A 16,727-nucleotide genomic window follows, 5' to 3' on the forward strand; every position below is an offset into this window, starting at 1 on the left:
TCTAACGGACCAAACCGTCATTTAACGTCTGGACTGAAGTTCTGACCCGTCCAAGGTCTTTCCAATGGACCAAACCATCGGTTAGCGTCTGGACTAAAGTTCTGACCTGTCTGAGGTCTTTCTAATAGACCATTCTGTTGTTTGACGTCTGGACTGAAGTTCTGACCCGTCTGAGGTGGTTTTGATTGTTGGAGTAGAAAGTAGTAAATCAGGCTGCTGGTGAGGAGAAGGACCTCCTGTCCACCGTGACATTTTGACAAGGTCCTTCCTCCAGTTAAAGAGCGCCTCTCTCCACACGCCGGCCGTGTGCCATTTATTAACATTTCAGCGCCGTTAATTATACATGAGTGTGTTTTTTGAAGACGGATTTGTGGGGAGCGGCTCCCTTTGTTGGAAATTGGGACATGAATTTTTCAGCTGCTGGAGAAACGGAGGGGCGGGAAAGTTGGGGATCTTTCCATCCGCAGATATCCATTAAAAACATCTCAGTCCTCCGTCTCCGCACTTTTCCCTGACGTTCACGCACGTGTTCTTACGAGGAACGTCCCCCAAGAAGCGTTTTACGGATCCGTGCGCCTTTATTTATTTAGAGTGCAGGGCAGATGGAGATCTCCAGACCAGGATGGGCTCCTGTCAGGAACCCTGTGGAGAAGGAGCTCCAGGAAGATTGTAGTCGGTGTGCATCATCGGTAGATTCGTAACCAGCAGCCGGCTGCCTGCACTGGAGCTGGTGTTTGGCCTAATTTTATATCAAATTTAAATTCAAATTCAAATGTTATATGTCGCGTGCGCAGTCATACACGATATGATATGCAGTGAAATGCGTTTGCGACTGATTCAGACCTCAATAATAAAGTGGATCATGCAAAATTTCGATCATTTCTTGGAAATTTTTTTATCCACCCAAATGAAATATTGGTCCAATTTTTAAAGGAATCAGTTGTAGTTCGTGGAACAAATGGTGAAAGTGAGAAATGAAGAGATGCAGGGGTGCTGCAGAGGTCAGAGTTCAGGGGGTCACATGCCCCTGCCGCTCCTCGGCTCCGTATCGGAGCTACGAATTATTTGTTTACAGATCGGCGCCGCTGTTGTGGTGTGATTTGGGGGTCACCCCCCCAGACCGCTGTCCCTCTCGCCCGCGGCCCTGATGGCTGGAGTCGGGACGTGGGGAACCTGCCCCCCCCAGAGTGCGTCTTTTTTTAACTCAGAAGGGGCAGTGGTGGCCTAGCGGTTAATGAAGCGGCCCCGTAATCAGAAGGTTGCCGGTTCGAATCCCGACCCGCCAAGGTGCCACTGAGGTGCCACTGAGGTGCCACTGAGCAAAGCACCGTCCCCACACACTGCTCCCCGGGCGCCTGTCATGGTGCCCACTGCTCACTCAGGGTGATGGGTTAAATGCAGAGAACACATTTCACTGTGTGCACCCAGTGCTGTGCTGTGTATCACAATGACAATCACTTCACTATCACACACTCACGTGAGGGAAGTGTGAAAGCGAGGCTGGCGTCGGGACTGGTGAACATTGGCTCCATTCAGACGCCGCTGCTCGCCTCTCGCCCTGCGGCACAACACATTTCATCTGCGGGGGGACGACAGGGACGCTTTTGTTGACCCGAGATAATTCTCTTTTGTGCCGGACTTGAAGGTGTGTGTGTGTGGTGTTGGTGGGCGGTTTATCAGAATGAATTAAGGTCAGTCGAAGGCTGAAGGTCCAGTAAGATGAAACGTGTGGGTGGAGCTAAATACTTACGTACAATCTCTTAAAAATGTAGAAAGTTGTTTAGTATCTAGTGAAGCGAACGCTTGTGTAAAGTATCGCTGCTGATAACGGCGTATCTGAGGTTCTGGCAGCAGCGTGGAACGTTCCAGGCCAGGAACCGTCTCGGTTCGGAGGTTATTAATCGGCGGGATTTTCCTGCTGTAATTAACAGTGGAGTAGAAACGATCTCTCCTCTACAGTCCTGATAAGCGCCGCTTTCGTTGTGTGTGGGTGGATGGATGGATGGAGCTTCACCTCTCCTCATCTCCATCTTCATCCTCAGGTTATGTACTTTGCCGTCTCTTGTTCTCATTTATTAACAGGCGATAAAGCGTAATTTATGTGTTTTCCATAGTAATGTGTGTGTGTGTGTGTGTGTTGCAAATGTTTAGATGTTGTGTGTGTGAGGGAGAAGAATTCTGTGTGTCTTGTATATGGATGGGCTGTGTGCTTTCATGGTAATACGTGTGTGTGTGTATTTGGCAGTTGTGAGAAATTTGACTCTTCATCTGTCAGCCGGTAGACATAAAAAGTGCCGAGTCAGCATTCGAGCTGAAGGCTGGTGTGTGTGTGTGTGTGTGTGCGTGCGTGTGTGTCTCATCTTAAACTCTCATGACGAGTCGACTCCCCTCTCGCTGCGGTCGCCGCTCCGCATTTTAATTCCTCTGATGGTTCCGGAAGCTTCTGGATTCCGGCCAGCGGCTGCTGCCCCCACAGGGTCATAAATAGATTGGCGGTGAATAAACATAATAAAGGCTGGAGGATGCATCATCATATATCTGAGCACGCCAGCAGGTGTGTGAGTAGGACACGCCCACACAGCTGAAGGCCAGGTACAGTTTACAGACGTTGTGGGAATGTTGCTGTAACGCTCGTGTGTGTGTGTGTGTGTGAGTGAGCGCTAATCATGATATCACCGTCTCTCTCCGATGTGTGTTTCCTGGGTCATTATGGATAATCGATGAGACCGAGGGGCTCGAAGGCGGGTGCAGCTCTGAGATCAGCACCCACAGCGCCGCCACGCACCAGCCAAGCCGTGATACCCATAATGCTCTGCTCTCGGTTACTCGGTGGAGTTTTACAATTTTTTTTATGCACATTTGGAAAACCATGTAAACTCCAATATTTTTCAGGGTTAGAGGTCATGATCCCCTGCAAATGTTCTTCTTCTTCTGCCTCAGTTTATTCTAAAAACCGTATATGGTGTGGTGTGGTGGGGGGGGGGGGGGGGAACTCACGTTCACACTAAATTGTTCACATCCACTGTGGCTCAGACACCCACAGACCAACTCTGCTGTGTTCCAGAGGGCGTGGCAGGTGTGTGTGTGATGGAGACATGCAGGTGTGAAGAATACTCCTGCCTGAAAGACTGGATGTGTGAAAGGCAATTAACACACAGTCCACGTGGGAGGGCTGTGTTGTGTGTGTGTGTGTGTGTGTGTGGTGTGAGGGTGGGGGTAACACATCTGCACCTCTGCCCTGCTCTCGTCAGACGGACTTTCTCCAGAGACACACACTCTCTCTCTCTCTCTCTTACACCCCCCCAAGTAAACAGATGTGTGTGTGTGTGTGTGTGTGTGTGTGTGTACGTTGTTTTTTTCCATTGCAGTTATGCATGCTCTAATTCCGGGGTTGCTTGTTGTGTTTGTGCTCTCTGTGTGGTGGTTTTACTGGCAGATACACACACACACACACACACACACACACAAATATTTCAGCCTCCAGACATTCCCTCCAAACGGCTGAACCATGGCAACCAGCAGCCAATAATAAGATCTATAAAAATCTGATTACTTGCCTGTGTGCGGCGTGAGACTCAGCTGCTGCAACTCAACGCCTCTACTTTCTTAAATAACTGTAGTGTAACACACACACACACACACACACACACACACACACACAGATCAGGGTATGATCAGAATCAGAGGGAGTGGAATCTCGTTGGTGTGTCTACAGGTTGGGTGTGTGGTTGATCTCACCTGCCAGTGTCAGTCACTGGGAGACTGCAGTGTCAGGTTCTTGTGTGTGTGTGTGTGTGTGTGTGTGTGTGTGTGTGTGTGTGAACCCCGGAGAATCGCGCCGTCACATCACCCCGGAGCTGCTGTTATTTTGGGATGTGGGTTCAGTTGGGTTCTAACGGGATCAGCGCTGACGAACAGCCCGCCCCCCAGCAGTGAGGTCACGCTGGGGCGCAAAGCATGATGGGAACTGGAGGTGTGAGCCTGGGGCCCTCATTTATCCTTCCTCTTTCCAGACACACACAACAAGCCCATCTTTGTGTAAATCCCCAAACAAAGAGTTTCTGTATAAGCCCTGACACACGCCTGGATTCGTGTGTGCGGTAGTGAAGAACTTCTGAGGACCTGGAGAGGAGAAGATCCTCTGCTGAGATGCGTTTCTTCTGAAGGGAACGGAGATCAGAGCTGCCGTGTGTGTGTTTAAAACACGTTTTATTGCCTGAAACTGAGAGAAAGCGAGGAACAGCTCGTTATTCCGAGGTGCCACTGAGGTCACCAGAGCTGCTCATCGTGTCACATTATTCCAGTACGTGTGTTTTTAGATGATTAGATGTGTGTTTAGCGTTAGCATTAGCTGCTAGCTGTATTTACATTTACGGCATTTACCAGACGTCCTTATCCAGAGTAGTTACAGGGACAGTCCCCCCCCGGAGACACTCATGGTTTGAACCTGGGACTATGTGCAGGTGTGTTAGCAGCACAACTGGTTGAAGTATGAAGAGAGCATGAAAATATTGAAATCCGGGCTGGAGTTGGACATGGGCGTGGGGTAGAAGTAAGGAGTGACATGACTGTGTCTCTGATGGCTTTCTGTGCCTCCACCTCAGGTACGACTTCATCGAGATTCGGGACGGGAACTCCGAGTCGGCCGACCTGCTGGGGAAGCACTGCAGCAACATCGCGCCCCCCGCCATCATCTCCTCTGGGCCCGTCCTCCACATCAAGTTCGTCTCCGACTACGCCCACCAGGGCGCTGGCTTCTCGCTGCGCTACGAGATCTTCAAAACGGGTGAGGGCTTGTTCTGCGCCGTCAGGTCTCTGGTGGCGCGTGGCTGGGTGGAGGACTTGGTGAAGGTGGAACCTGGGTAGAGCCATCTCTGCCAGTCGTCAACGGGGCTTTCTGATTGGTCAACTGCTCTGATGGCCTGATGTACAAAGAGAAAGTAATATTTAGTATTGCGGTGATGTCTGCATGTCCCCCTAAACTCGTCTCAACTGGTATCACATCCCACCTACTAGACAAGTGTTCTGGAAGCAAACGTTCCCATTGGCTGCTGGGCCTGACACACCCGTGTCACTGCAACGTTCTCACACTCATCTGGTGCTGCTTAGTGGTGAACCCCCCCCCCCAGTACGGTGTTGAAGAGCGAGGAAGAGGAGCAGGAACAGACGGAACACGTGTTCTCCTCACATTCCTGGAGTTCCTCTTTAATTGAGTCTTGATCTGCGGAGTGGGGCTGAGGTTACTACCACAACAGACGTGGTGGTCCACGGTTCCTACAGCAACCTGCAGTTAGAACGCTCAACAGAAGTTTCATTCGAGTGTGGAACAGAGACGTAATGAAGGTCTGGATTCAAACACACAACATGCTCACATTCCAAATTCCAGCAAGTAAAAGCACGAGTAAGAACCGTTCAGGACAAGATGTTGCGCTCCATACTACTACATCAAACATCACGTTCTTTTCAGGGGAGCCGTAATCTAAACCATGAAATTATACAAGTTACACATTTAATCCCTTGGTCCTCATAAAGCTTGTGTGTGTGTGTGTGTGTGTGTGTGTGTGTGTGTAAGGGAGGAAGGAATATGGACAGGGAATTCTTTTGGCTCTGGATGGAGAACACAGCCTGACTTTACAAGAAAAATATCTCAAATTCCACTGTTTAGATGTTGAGGTTTATAGAGCGCGGCGGAGAGGTGATGAGGGGGCGGGGCCTCGTGGTCGACTGTAAACAGGCCAGTATCCACTTCCTGTCCCCGGAGAAGAAATGACACAGTATCCCAGCACCCTTAACTGTTATTGGCCAGTGTGAGTGACAAACAGCAGCTTTATATGCACACACATACACACACACACATACACACACACCTGGTTGCTATGGTGTTAAAAAAAACCTTGTTGTTTGTGTGTGTGTATGTGTGATTTACAACATAAGCCAAAGAATGGGAGTGTGAGTGGTGTGTGTGTGTGTGTGGTGTGTGTGTGTGTGTAGGATCAGGATTCTTTTCTCTGGCTGCAACCGCCGCTGTTCATTTGAGCTTCGCTGTTCGCTGCCAAAAACACTGTTTACCAGCAAGGAGAGGAGAAGAATAGAGGAGGAGGAATAGAGGAGGAGGAAGAGAGGAGAGGAGAAGAATAGAGGAGAGGAATAGAGGAGAAGAATAGAGGAGAGGAGAACTTCTCTCTCTCTCTGTGATGTTTACCAGCAAGGAGAGAAGGAGAGGAGAAGAATAGAGGAGGAGGAATAGAGGAGGAGGAAGAGAGGAGAGGAGAAGAATAGAGGAGAGGAATAGAGGAGAGGAATAGAGGAGAGGAGAACTTCTCTCTCTCTCTGTGATGTTTACCAGCAAGGAGAGAAGGAGAGGATAGGAATAGAGGAGGAGGAAGAGAGGAGAGGAGAAGAATAGAGGAGAGGAATAGAGGATAGGAGGAGGAGAGGAGAAATTCTCTCTCTCTGTGATGTTTACCAGCAAGGAGAGAAGGAGAGGAATAGAGGAGAGGAAGAAATAGAGGAGGAGGAGAGCAGAACTTCTCTCTCTCTCTCTGTGTGATGTTTACCAGCAAGGAGTGAAGGAGAGGAGAGGAGAAGAATAGAGGAGGAGGAGAGGAGAACTTCTCTCTCTCTCTCTCTCTCTCTCTCTGTGATCAGTGTAACTGCTGTAAACTGTTGGGAGTTGAGCAGGAAGAACTGAGTTTGTGATTGAAGTGCAGCAGACGAGCAGAAACGTGGTGGCGGGGACTCCCACATACGAGTGTGTGTGTAATAAACATACGTGGACTTTTCTCAATGAACACACTCACACACACACACACACACACACACACACACACACACACACACACACTTTTTGAAAATCACTCAGCCATAAGTTTACAGTCCCAGTTTAACCTCACCTCTACCCAGCAACACCACACACACACACACACACACACACACACACACACACACACATTATTTCCTCATGAGTAAGCCTGCCTCAGCCTGGAGAGACGTGAGGAAGAGGAGGAAGAGGAGGAGCTGCTGTTACTGGCTTCATGCTCATGCATTAATGAACAAGGACAAAATCATTAATATCCAGTACAGTACACACATGCCGCCTGAGCGCGGGTCTCACACACACACACACACACACACACACACACACACACGGGGTCTGTGGGGGGCGTCGCCGTGACCCAGTAAAAATGGAGGGAACAACAGACAACAGCATCTGGACGTCACATGGGTGGCGGCGGGGGGGGCTCACACTTAATCCATTTTATAATCTACACACACACACACAACTACACAATTTATACAGATGTGCAGGAGCAGAAAACAGGAGTCGACACACACGCCACATAGAACTCTAACTGTGTGTGTGTGTGTGTGTGTGTCTGCTGTTACATAAACACGCGCGGTGGGATTTCTCTCCAGCTTCTCTCTCCCACTCACACACCCCTAATGTCATATTTATACATCAGGAAGGAGAGTGTGTGTGTGTGTGTGTGTGTATCTGATTTGTGTGTTATGGGTGCATGTTGTACATCTTTACAGCTGTGTGTGTGTGTGTGTGTGTGTGTGTGTTGCTCATTAAGTGTCCAGTTGCTGCTGCCACCACTGCTGTCACCTGTCCCCTTGCTTTATATAGAGCTGCACTACTTCTGGTCTGTCACACACACACACACACACACACACACACACACACACACACACACAACACCACACACACACACACACCACACACACACACAGAGCGGAGAGGTTCCTGCTTGTTTATGTGTCGTGTCTGAATGGACGTGTGTGTGTATTGTGTGTGTATTAATAGGGCTGTAATGGCACTTATTTCAGGGTTAAGAGCTGCAGATTGCTCTTTGATCCTCTGATATTTACCCCCCGACACACACACACACACACACACACAGTCCAGCATTCTGTCAACAGACTCTTCCTCATCTCGCTCTCTTTCTCTGCTCTGCCTCTCATCACTCATTCTGTCTCCCTCCCTGGCCGATCTATCTCTTTCTCATTCCTTCTCCTGCCCTCACTGGCAGGAGTCTGTCTGTTGTGCGTGTTGTGGTGTGTGTGTGTGTGTGTGTGTGTGTGTGTGTGTGTGGCACACAATCTCTATATAGCTTGTCCCTGGGTGGACACATTGATAAAAAAGACCAGAGGAAATTCAGCCTCATGGGATTGAACCGGTGCATCGTTTTAATCTGTAAACACACACACACACGCACACACACACACTATACAACACTGTGCCACATTTTATATTAACTACAAATACAGTAAAAAACTAGTTAGTTGTAGTGTATCTTGTCTAGAAAACTGCAGTGTGTGTGTGTTACACACACTTATGCATTCATGTGTTTGTCCTTAGATGCATTAGTATTGGTGTGTGTGTGTGTGTGTGTGTGTGTGTGTGTGATTAGTATTGGAGTCCTGACTCCGGTGTGTGTAGGGATGGCAGGTCCTGCCCCCAAGTGCTCTGGTTCAAGGTGATTTCTGACTACACACACATTAACATGCAGTCCGACTAAACACACACTCGCACATTGACATTAACATGCAATGTGACTGCACACACACACAGACACACACACACACCACACACACACCTGCATTAACACAACGTGTGTGTCTCTCTGCTAAGTGGTTGCAGCTCAGTGCCGAGTCTTTTCCGCACTTTCATTATTTTTTTTGTGCGTGAGCCACAAGCAGCATGTCAAACACAAACAGGGTTTGACATAAAATATGAATTAGTCCTCTGTCTGTCTGTGAGAGGGAGAGAGAGAGAAGAAAGGAGCCACCTTGCAAACCCTGCACTCTCTCTCTCTCTCTCTCTCTCGGGTCGTCTGCAGTGACACATGGCCCTGTCAGCGGGGGTCTGAGGAGGCTCTGGGTGATTTGATTACCCATGATGCTCTGTGGGGTGGACCGCGTTCAGGTGAAGGGCGATCAGCTGCACACAGCTGCTGACAGACCGACAGGCCTGCCGCGGTCTCAGTGCTGGACTGCCAGTTGTGTGTGTGTGTGTGTGTGTGTGTGTGTGTGTCAGGTCTGTATCTATACTTACTTCTAAACTGGTTCAAATCTACTCCTCCAACCTCTGGGCCGCAGGTTCGGATTGTTCCCGGAACTTCACCAGTCTGTCGGGGATGATCGAGTCTCCCGGTTTCCCCGACAAGTACCCCCATAACCTGGAGTGCACCTTCATCATCATCGCCCCGCCCCACATGGACATCACGCTGACCTTCCTGACCTTCGACCTAGAGAACGACCCCCTGCAGGGCTTGGAGGGGGACTGCAAATACGACTGGCTGGAGGTGTGGGACGGACTGCCGCAAGGTGAGTACCCTGAAAATGGTTTCGAATACGCCATCGTACGTACTACTGAGGCCTGCAGAGCAGCCCAGATAACCCCGCCAGGTTCTCAGGAGGAAGGAGGGGCGGGGCCAGGAAATATCAGCCGCGGTAACCTTTATCAGGCGGGTAAAAAATAGGGCGTGAATAATACAGCGACGGGATTTAATCCTCAAACAGCCTCCCTCCGTCTGCCCCCCACCCACATGTTGGGCTATTATTCCATCACACACGCGGGCCGCGGACAAGCAGCAGATGTTTCAGAAGGCGGGCAGCGCTTGCAGTTCACGCCCCCCGTCGCGTGTCAGTCCCTCTGCCATCATCACCCCGCCGCCTGATATCACTATTATCAGCCCTCGCCTCGCCCGTACGGGCTCCTGTACACTCCAGCTAACTGCATTATCATTGGCTAATAATCCATCGCAGTTAATATTCACCTGTTCTCTAGCATCTTCTCAATTATTCAAATGCATGAGAATGAAAGGAAGTGCTGCTCCTCACAGAAAAATAACCACAAATGCCAAATGATGGTGATGAATCGGAACTTAAACCATGGTCCATGGTCTTAATACAGAATTACCTTCCACTCTTACATTTTAAAGTACTTCACTATGAATAGACAAAACATACTTTACAGTTATATAACTCCAGCGAGTATCTTGCCAGGGCCACCGTGCACCACAGAAAACGTTTCACACCGACCAACTATAGTACATTTTTTAATGACTGTTCACCTTCCACTAAGTGGCTTCTGATTGGCTCAGATCCTCCATGTCCTTACCCAGTCACCAGCGCCTAATCAATGCAGCTGCTTCTTCATACAAAATGTGGATAGAATGATTGAAAATGTACTTGTCTATTTTAACCACCGTCACCACAGTTTGAGAACCAAGGCATCCGGATTGTCTGCCCACTGCAACACGGTGTATTCCGTGTTGATGAATTTGTTCTACTGGCATCTCATGAAAAGGGTCATGAAGCATTTTTCTTTTGCCCAGAAAGAGCCAAACTGTTCCTCTCAACTTGACTCGCCCGGGTTTACGGAACAATCGCTTACGCCGTCAATACCTTTCCAATTGGACTGAGAGCGGCGGAGGGGCGGAGGAGAAAACGAGTTTGACTAATGTAGGACTCATCGATAGCGAGGGCAGAGAAAGAAAGTTATTCCTCCTCCTCCTTCAAGGGCTCTCCATTTTTTTTAAGTATCCACCCTCTCAAAAAAAAAAAGAGGAGAAAATCGATGCGCCGATCGATGGCGGGTTATTTCTCTTCTCCGTACGAGTCAAAGCAGCCAGGGGGCCGGCAGGATGAATTCATTACACACACACACAGGGGCCCGTGCTGCCCCCACAGCCTCCACACACACATCCGCCCACATATACGGATAAACCCTCGTAAACTCCCGTTCACACACAGCAGAGCCACCGGCAGAATGCATCGTCCTGACCCCTGACCCCACCTCAGATCAGCAGCTGAGACCCCGTCTGTTCTGGGATCAGAAAAAAAAAATCACTTAAGGGCACTAAACCCAAAACCCACACTTTGTTACTGGGTGAGGTTGCTGATCCTGGGTCAGTGTTTTTTAATGCGGGTCCCAGATCACAGTGAAGACGGTGTTCTTGTTGGCAGTGGGAACCTCTGATTGGACGTCACTGCGGGACGAAGATCCCTGCTGAGATCCAGTCGTCCACCGGCATCCTGTCTCTCTCCTTCCATACCGACATGGCCGTGGCCAAAGACGGCTTCTCCACCCGCTACAACATGACGGCGAAGGAAGTCAGCGAGAGTAAGTTCCACCCGTCCTGTCCACCTTACGCTGTGCTGGTCCCGCATCTCACTTCTCCGTCCTCTGAACGACAGGCTTCCACTGCAGCAACGCTCTGGGGATGGAGTCTGGGAAGATCTCAGATGACCAGATCAGCGCGTCCTCCAGCTTTTATGACGGACGTTGGTCCCCCCGCCAGGCCCGCCTCAACAACGACGACCACGCCTGGACCCCCAGTGAGGACAGCAACAAGGAATACATCCAGGTGAGCAGAAACCCACACCTTCACTAATCCTCAACCGTAATCCTGTTTGGAGACGTGTGTGAGACTAGGGGACAACAAAAAGGACACGATTTGCAGGAAACTTCACTCCAGCAGACTGACTCAGCACTTCAGCACGTTCGGGAGGAACGCAGGCGTGTCCCAGAACTGGGGACCAGGATGGCTTCAGGGCTCCCGGCGTTCCTGCAGAGTCCCAGCTGTTGCGTTGTGTTAACACCTAACACTGAAACCCAGTAACACACACACACACACACACACGGTGGTGTGATGACGGCCCCTCTGACGAACAGCTGACACGAATGCCACCGTGCCTCTAAGTCATATGTCTGACAGCAGCACGTGTCTCTGCGTTCTCCTGGCTCAGTGCGAGGACGCCCCACGTGACACACGTGGTCAACGTGTGTGTTTCATTTGGCCGTGTGTGTGTGTGTGTGTTTGTGTGACGCCGTTTTTGCCCTGAGGGTCGGAGCTCCCGGGAGGGGGAATGAGGTGGACGCTGGTAATGGAGTGGTGCAGGAGGACAGGTAATGTGGGGTTATTAGCGCCGGACACAGATGAGCAGGGACACGGGGGGACATCGATCCTGCCGCTGATAACCTCCATTACACCCTGCTGAGGAGAGGAGAGGATGTTATTACCTTCTCCTGCAGTCCTCCAAAAGTGGAACAGTCACAGAACATCAAAAGGACTTCATTCAGTAAAGTCCTCTTCCGGCAGAACCTGAGAAGATCCGCATTTCTCAACAGTTCGTAGGGTACGGAGTTACTAAGCGTGAAACAGCAGTAGGTGTTGAGGTGACGAGTTGAGGGAATGAATGAATAGGGAAGTGTTTGGAAGGTTATTCCACCCCTGAGGAACTGCTGTGGAGAACGTCTGAGACCAGGGTTGATCAGGTGACGTTCTGTCCTCAAGTACAGACCTTTCATTTGCCCCTATGTTCGTGAACTGTTCCGATGTTCTGTTCTACTGTGATTGGTTGGAGTGGGGCTTCTGCGCCAGGCTCCGCCCTCTTCACCCCTACTGAGGGAATCCATGTTTGTTTCTTTCTTTTTTCTCCAAAAAAAAGTTTTGTGGTAACAGATTATTTGGCGCCATCTTTTTCTCATGTTTGAGACCAGAGTTAGAGGTTTGTGTCAAAAGCGGCTCCAGGTACCGAACTCTCCTTATCCAACAACGGCAAGTTGAATTCAGGTGTCCGTGGTAAGCGTCTTCTCTGTGTACTGATGATGGTGGACCTGCGAGGTTCTCACCTCTTTCCATCCCCTGCCTTCTCCAGGTCGATCTGCACTTCCTCAAGGTCCTCACTGGCATCGCCACCCAGGGCGCTGTGTCCAAGCAGACCATGAAGACCTACTACGTCACCAGCTTCAAGCTGGAGATCAGCACCAACGGGGAGGACTGGATGGTGTATCGTCACGGCAAAAACCACAAGGTAGGATTTTTACAGCTGGAATATGAAGGTTGGAGGTGTGTCTGTAGTAGGGGTGCAACGGTACTCTGTAAACTGGAGCAGTGGTGGTCTAGTGGTTAACGAAGCGGCCCCGTAATCAGTTCGAATCCCGATCCGCCAAGGTGCCACTGAGCAAAGCACCGTCCCCACACACTGCTCCCCGGGCGCCTGTCATAGAGCCCACTGCTCACTCAGGGTGATGGTTAAATACAGAGGACATGTTTCACTGTGTGCACTGTGTGCTGTGCTGCTGTGTATCACATGTGACAATCAGTTTACTCTACTTTACAATACTGATACGCCTGTATGGACAGCGGGATTTCCTTCCAGAAATGTCCTGGACGTTCAATTGCGTGAACTTCCATATTAACAGGCTCTGTTCTCTGTGGAGATCCTGTAAACCCAAGCCGGGCTCGGGCTCAATGGGCCGGGTTCACGCGGTGAACGTTCGGTCAGCAAACACGGTCCTTTCCGCGTGACTCTCTGCGTGTAAATTAGTTTTGCTGGTCGGTAAAAGTGTTTCGCTGCTTGTAAATTCCTACAGAAAATGTTTTATTAAGTGTTCATTTGATTTGCATTAAAATGGATGCTGAGGAGGTGAAACGGAGTCTCGGCTCTGCCGATTGTTTTACACCCGATCATGTCCTTTCCCTCGTAGTCTAGCGCTCGTAGCGCGTGAAGAAATGTAAAAAGCTGGACTTTTAGGGCCCAACCACAGCTCATGTGGCTTGAGACGTGTAGAGCGGTCCTGTGGTCCAGGCGGGGGAGTCAGGTGTTATCAGCAGACGGCTCGCCACTGAGGACGCTGGGAAAACAGAGAGACGCGGCGCCGCTTGAAAGGAGAGTCTGGTGTGAGTCAGCTGGGAAAAATTCCAGAGTTCCTGGTCTAACAGGAAAACCAGAGAGCAGCGTTAACCACACTGCACTTCACTTCCCAGAGGCCTCTTCTCCACCTGGCCAAATGGAAAAAGCAGACAAACAGGCTCGGGAAACGGAAAAATCTGCCGATTCATGCAGCTCATGATTAGTTGCTTCGTATTATTGGGAATGGAATAAGATTGAGAAAAGGTCTGCATTTGGGAGATAATGAGGTTTGAATTTGGGTTTTTTTATTTGGTTAAGTTACGAATGATGGTTCCTATTGGTTGATGGTTCCTTGTGAACATGAACTGTAGACAACAGCAGGGATGGGTGGAGCCGCAGAAGGGCGGGGTGGCGGCTGGGTGAAATGGGAGGGAGGTGTCCATCGGGCTGGGGGGCTTTCTGTGTCACAACCCTCTAATTTGTTTCCGTCACCAAAAACCCTGAAAATCCATTTCGGAGTTGAGCACCCTGGCGGAGACATTTTTTCAATCCCAGGGCTGCTGTGGACGACCCGGGAAGAGCCCCGACCCCCACCAACTGTCACGGGGGTCTTTAACTCGGACCCCCCGCCGTCGCAGACGCCGCCTTAATCCGCTGGCAAATCGGGGCTTGCAGCCTCATCATCCGTGTGTCCTGCGCGGTTATGAGATTTGGCTTCATTAAGGACTATTCAGCTCTCCATGGGAGACCCTGCTCCAACATGGCGTCTCTCTCCACCGACGAGTGTCACCAGGTCACTCGGAGATGGTTCTGATGAGCTCAGTCTTGTGTTGTGTTGTCTTTGCCTGGGAAGAGATTGTATTTTTTCAGGATTAGGTTGTTAATATTTCTACATAGATCTAATAATAATAATAATAATAATAATAATATCTCTTTGTTTTACTCATTTACATGCAGAATAGTCTCTATTATCTCATGCTTTAGTAGCAGGTAAAGACTAGAACCTTGTAAGAAAATTTTACAATTTCATTTAACTATAACTATTAAAATATATAATAAGATCTGTTTATTGGCTCTCTTGACCTACGATTCATGCAGTGTTGCTTTCGCCAATGAAATATATTCATCAACAAACGTAATGGAAAAGAGGTGAGACGCCATGTAAACTTGTCAGGAATAGAGCATAATGGGAATTGTTAAGCGCTGGACGAGTGTGAGTGTGTGTGTGTGTTAGTGTTAGACTCGTTTGAAATACTTTTTAAACAAGTGGGTTTTGCTTAAATGATTTGAAATTTGGCTTGAATTAATCTTCAGCCCTCGCTCACATCGTTCTTCTGTATTAAGAACAAGGTCAGCTAGATTCCGCCCGTGGTGATGGCCACCCATCTTACATTTACATTTACGGCATTTACCAGAAGGCCTTATCCAGAGCGACTTACAATCAGTAGTTACAGGGACAGTCCCCCTGGGGCAACTTAGGGTTAAGTGTCCTGCTCAGGGACATGATGGTAGTAAGTGGGGTTTGAACCCGGGTCTTCTGGTTCATAGGCGAGTGTGTTACCCCACTAGGTTACTACCACCCATCTTCGTCTCTCCCTCCCCCTCTCACTTGACTCCGCCCATGGCCGGCCTCCTCCATCTCTGCAGAGGAGCCGCCTGATAAAGACGGCCTGGTGGTCCCACCTTTACAGGCCACACGGCGTCACGCTGGTTAGCGCGGGATTCGTATTTAAATCTGCGCAGAGATCCCGACGTCTTTCAGGGGGACAGTTGGCGTGAACATAAAGATGCTTACTGTTGAGTGTGTGGGAGTTAGTGTAACGATTAATAATTGCATAAATCTAATACTCTTGTTTATTGCACAAAATCTGAATGAACAAATCTAATAAAATGTGTGTGTGTGTGTGTTCATACTTGGGATAATTGTACTCACTGTAGATGAGAACAAAGACGTAATGTCTCACTAGCTGCATTTCCACCAACCGTCAAACTGCACAAATAAGAAGAGTTCTAATAGAATCACTACAAATAAAAATGAAATGCTCAATTTCAGCCAGTTTACAGGTCACATGACCGGGTTGTAGAATATATGGCCGCGCGTTAAGTCTCCACTCTCCACCCACCTGGTCCAAGGGTAGACAGAGGACGATGCGACTGACGTGAGACACACACACACACACACACAATGCTGTGCATGGGACCTCTCCCACGGCCCCCCGTTCAGCTACACCAAACTACATCAAACTAGCAGCAGCGCGTTACTGGTCACTGGTGTTGAGGACTTTGTCACGACATCTGGGGACATTTTTACTATTTAAACAGCCCACACACACACACACACAGCAGGAGCAGCAGACACAACGGACATTTCAATAATTCAGCCTCTGTCTGCGCTGTGGTCCACACGTCTCATCAGGTCTTCTGTCACCACAGTGAGTGGAGCCGCCCTCACACGCCGAGAAGAGTGTGTGTGTGTGTGTGTGTGTGTGTGTGTGTGTGTGCACGTCCACCTCCACACCTACCAGTCAGTGCTGGTGTGTGTCAGCCCACGCCCCGCCTCTGAGGAGCAGGTTCTGTCCTCCCAACTTCAATTATTCATGGAACCGCTCTTCTAACTGGGACCAGTTCAGGTCTCCTGACCAGGAGTGCGTGCGTGTGGCGGCATGAGAAAGGAAGAGAGTTTTTTAGCTGACTGATGAAGGCTGCACGTTAACAGTGACGTCGGCCATGACAACACGCGTCCGGTGTAATAATCTGGTGTTAACCACAGCACAGCATCTACATACGCTGAACATACATTACAAACCGAGGAATAATATAATATTCATTCATATCTACATTAATACTCCACCTCATATAATTCCTGTATGTACCGCTACTTTATTATCTATAACTGCTTTAACTGTGACACGACTGACGACTGTCAGGCATGTTACTTCCTCGTTCAGGAGCGTGTTTATCACTGTAGAGGGGAGACAGTTAAATGTGCAAAGATGAAGGATGTTTACTTGATATTCTTGTCAAGACAGTCTGGTCACGCACGCATGTTCTAACACCAAAAAAATTATAACAAAGAATGG

The 16,727-nt window shown here is 49.4% G+C and overlaps 1 pseudogene; it reads left to right on the forward strand.

Annotated features, from left to right (window-relative positions):
* Window positions 1-4,455: 4,455 nt before the first annotated feature.
* Window positions 4,456-16,727, forward strand: part of LOC114796758 (neuropilin-2-like) — a 34,422-nt pseudogene continuing 22,150 nt past the window's right edge.

Source organism: Denticeps clupeoides, chromosome 9, assembly GCF_900700375.1.
Source record: "Denticeps clupeoides chromosome 9, fDenClu1.1, whole genome shotgun sequence".
NCBI lineage: Eukaryota > Metazoa > Chordata > Actinopteri > Clupeiformes > Denticipitidae > Denticeps > Denticeps clupeoides.